Raw genomic sequence first — 4,827 nt, 5'->3', positions numbered from 1 at the left:
TCTTTCTTTCTTTCTTTCTTTCTTTCTTTCTTTCTTTCTTTCTTCCTATTTCTACTAATTATTTCTCTCTACCTTTCTCCCTTTTATTCTGAGCAGTGTGGATGAAAGACTCTTGGTGCTGCAGCCAAGAGTCAGTGCTGTGCCTCTCAACTCCAGATATTATCAAATGGTGAAAATCTCCCAGAGATCTCCATCTCAACGTCAGCACCCAGGTTCACTCAACGACCAGCAAGAAACAGTGCTGGACACCCTATGCCAAACAACTAGGAAAACAGGAACACAATCCCACCCATTCACAGAGAGACTGCATAAAATTCTAATAAGTCCACAGACCCCCCAAAACACACCACCAGACGTGGACCTGCCCACCAGAGAGACAAGATCCAGCCTCAACCACCAGAACACAGGCACTAGTCCCCTCTACCAGGAAGCCTACACAACCCAATGAACCAACCTTAGCCACTGGGGACAGACACCAAAAACAACGGGAACTACGAACCTGCAGCCTGCAAAAAGGAGACCTCAAACACAGTAAGATAAGCAAAATGAGAACAGAAAAACACACCACAGATGAAGGAGCAAGATAAAAACCCACCAGACCTAAGAAATGAAGAGGAAATAGTCAGTCTACCTGAAAAAGAATTCAGAATAATGATAGTAAAGATGATCCAAAATCTTATAAATAGAATAGACAAAATGCAAGAAACATCTAACAAGGACCTAGAAGAACTAAAGATGAAACAAACAACAATGAACAACACAATAAATGAAATTAAAAATACTCTAGATGGGATCAATAGCAGAATAACTGAGGCAGAAGAACGGATAAGTGACCTAGAAGATAAAATAGAGGAAATAATTACTGCAGAGAAGAATAAAGAAAAAAGAATGAAAAGAACTGAGGACAGTCTCAGAGACCTCTGGGACAACATTAAATGCACCAACATTCGAATTATAGGGATTCCAGAAGAAGAAGAGAAAAAGAAAGGGACTGAAAAAATATTTGAAGAGATTATAGTTGAAAACTTCCCTAATATGGGAAAGTAAATAGTTAATCAAGTGCAGGAAGCACAGAGAGTCCCATACAGGATAAATCCAAGGAGAAATATGCCAAGACACATATGAATCAAACTGTCAAAAATTAAATACAAAGAAAGCATTTTAAAAGCAGCAAGGGAAAAACAGCAAATAACACACAAGGGAATCCCCATAAGGTTAACAGCTGATCTTTCAGCAGGAACACTGCAAGCCAGAAGGGAGTAGCAGGACATATTTAAAGTGATGAAGGAGAAAAACCTGCAACCAAGATTATTCTACCCAGCAAGGTACTCATTGAGATTTGATGGAGAAATTAAAACCTTTACAGACAAGCAAAAGCTGAGAGAGTTCAGCACCACCAAACAAGCTTTACAACAAATGCTAAAGGAACTTCTCTAGGCAAGAAACACAAGAGAAGAAAAAGATATACAGTAACGAACAGAAAACAATTTAAAAAATGGGAATAGGAACATACATATTGATAATTACCTTAAATGTAAATGGACTAAATTCTCCCACCAAAAGACATAGATTGGCTGAATGGATACCAAAACAAGAACCATATATATGCTGTCTACAAGAGACCCACTTCAGACCTAGAGACACATATAGACTGAAAGTAAGGTGATGTAAAAAGATATTTCATGCAAATGGAAAACAAAAGAAAGCTGGAGTAGCAATTCTCATATCAGAAAAATAGACTTTAAAATAAAGACTATTACAAGAGACAAAAAAGGACACTACATAATGATCAAGGGATCAATCCAAGAAGAAGATATAACAATTATAAATATTTATGCACCCAACATAGGAGCACCTCAATACAAAAGGCAAATATTAACAGCCATAAAAGGGGAAATCGACAGTAACACATTCATAGTTGGGGACTTTAACACCCCACATTCACCAATGGACAGGTCATCCAAAATGAAAATAAATAAGGAAACACAAGCTTTAAATGATACATTAAACAAGATGAACTTAATTGATATTTATAGGACACTCCATCCAAAAACAACAGAATACACATTCTTCTCAAGTGCTTATGGAACATTCTCCATGATAGATCATATCTTGGGTCAGAAATCAAGCCTTGGTATATTTAAGAAAATTGAAATTATATCAAGTATCTTTTCTGACCACAATGCTAAGAGACTAGATATCAGTTACAGGAAAAGATCTGTAAAAAATACAAACACATGAAGGCTGAACAATACAGTACTTAGTAACACAGTGATCACTGAAGAATTCAAAGAGGAAATCAAAAAATACCTAGAAACAAGTAACAATGGAGACACAATGACCTAAAACCAATGGGATGCAGAAAAAGCAGTTCTCAAAGGGAAGTTTAGAGCAACACAATCCTACCTTAAGAAACAGGAAACATCTCGAATAAACAACCTAACCTTGCACCTAAAGCAATTACAGAAAGAAGAACAAAGAAACCAAAAGTTAGCAGAGGGAAAGAAATCATAAAAATCAGATCAGAAGTAAATGAAAAAGAAATGAAGGAAACAATAGCAAAGACCAATAAAACTAAAAGGTGGTTCCTTGAGAAGATAAACCAAATTGATAAACCATTAACCAGACTCATCAAGAAAAAAAGGGAGAAGACTCAAATCAATAGAATTAGAAATGAAAAAGGAGAAGTAACAACTGACACTGCAGAAATACAAAGGATCATGAGAGATTACTACAAGCAACTCCAAGCCAATAAAATGGACAACCTGGAGGAAATGGACAAATTCTTAGAAATGCACAACTGCCAAGACTGAATCAGGAAGAAATAGAAAATATGAACAGACCAATTACAAGCACTGAAATTGAAACTGTGATTAAAAATCTTCCAACAAACAAAAGCTCAAGACCAGATGGCTTCACACACGAATTCTAGCAAACATTTAGAGAAGAGCTAACACCTATCCTTCTCAAACTCTTCCAAAATATAGCAGAGGGAGGAACACTCCCAAATTCATTCTATGAGGCCACCATCACCTTGATACCAAAACCAGACAAGGATGTCACAAAGAAAGTAAACTACAGGCCAATATCACTGATGAATATAGATGCAAAAATCCTCAACAAAATACTAGCAAACAGAATCCAACAGCACATTAAAAGGATCATACACCATGATCAAGTGGGGTTTATTCCAGGAATGCAAGGAGTCTTCAATATATGCAAATCAATCAATGTGATAGAGCATATTAACAAATTGAAGGAGAAAAAACATATGATCATCTCAGTAGATGCAGAGAAAGTTTTTGAAAAACTTCAAAACCCATTTATGATAAAAGCCCTGCAGAAAGTAGGCATAGAGGGAACTTTCCTTAACGTATTAAAGGCCACATATGACAAACCCACAGCCAACATTGTTCTCAATGGTGAAACACTGAAAGTATTTCCACTAAGATCAGGAACAAGACAAGGTTGCCCACTCTCAGCACTCTTATTCAACATAGTTTTGGAAGTTTTAGCCACAGCTATCAGAGAAGAAAAGGAAATAAAAGGAATCCAAATTGGAAAAGAAGTAAAGCTCTCACTGTTTGCAGATGACATGATACTATACATAGAGTATCCTAAAGATGCTACCAGAAAACTGCTAGAGCTAATCAATGAATTTGGTAAAGTTGCAGGATACAAAATTAATGCACAGAAATCTATGGCTTTCCTATAGACTAATGATGAAAAATCTGAAAGTGAAATCAAGAAAACACTCCCATTTACCATTGCAACAAAAAGAATAAAATATCTAGGAATAAACCTACCTACAGAGACAAAAGACCTGTATGCAGAAAATTATAAGACACCAATGAAAAAATTAAAGATGATACAATTACATGGAGAGATATACTATGTTCTTGGATTGGAAGAATCAACATTGTGAAAATGACTCTACTACCCAAAGCCATCTATAGATTCAATGCAATCCCTATCAAACTACCAATGGCATTTTTCACAGAACTAGAACAAAAAATTTCAAAGTTTGTATGGAAACACAAAAGACCCCGAATAGCCAAAACAATCTTGAGAACGAAAAATGGAGCTGGAGGAATCAGGCTCCCTGACTTCAGCCTATACTACAATGCTACAGTAATCAAGACAGTATCGTACTAGCACAAAACTAGAAATATAGATCAATAGAATCGGATTGAAAGCACAGAAATAAAGACAAACTCGTATGGTTAACTAATCTGTGACAAAGACGGCAAGGATATACAATGGAGAAAAGCCAGCCTCTTCAATAAATAGGACAGCTACATTTAGGAGAATGAGATTAGAACACAACCTAACACCATACACAAAAATAAACTGAAAATGGATTAAAGATCTAAATGTAAGGCCAGACACTATAAAACTCTTAGAGGAAAACATAGGAAGAACACTCTTTGACATAAACCACAGCAAGATCTTTTTTGACCCACCTCCTAGAGTAATGGAAATAAAAACAAAAAAAAACAAATGGGACTTAAGGAAACTTAAAAGCTTTTGCACAACAAAGGAAATCATAACCAAGATGAAAAGACAAACCTTAGGATGGGAGAAAATATTTGCAAAGGAATCAACAGTCAAAGGATTAATCTCCAAAATATATAAACAGGCCATGCAGCTCAATATCAAAACAACAAATAACCCAATCAAAAACTGATCAGAAGACCTAGATAGACATTTCTCGAAAGAAGACATACAGATGCCAAGAGACACATGAAAAGCTGCTCAACATCACTAATTATTAGAGAAATACAAATCAAAACTACTATGAGATATGACCTCACACCAGTCTGAATG

General features: G+C 35.9%; 1 long non-coding RNA gene across 1 annotated transcript in view; it reads left to right on the top strand.

Moving 5' to 3' along the window:
- The window catches only part of LOC113631376 (uncharacterized), a 22,310-nt gene extending 19,462 nt beyond the window's left edge, over positions 1-2,848 (top strand). The window contains exon 3 of the long non-coding RNA XR_003437295.1: positions 2,819-2,848. This is a non-coding gene — a long non-coding RNA (uncharacterized LOC113631376). The remainder of the gene's footprint in view (positions 1-2,818) is intronic.
- The last annotated feature ends 1,979 nt before the right edge of the window (positions 2,849-4,827 follow it).

Source organism: Aethalodelphis obliquidens, unplaced genomic scaffold (assembly GCF_003676395.1).
Source record: "Aethalodelphis obliquidens isolate GAN/ISIS:26980383/991018 unplaced genomic scaffold, ASM367639v1 scaffold32, whole genome shotgun sequence".
Classification (NCBI taxonomy): domain Eukaryota; kingdom Metazoa; phylum Chordata; class Mammalia; order Artiodactyla; family Delphinidae; genus Aethalodelphis; species Aethalodelphis obliquidens.
This window is presented reverse-complemented; position numbering and strand designations above follow the sequence as displayed.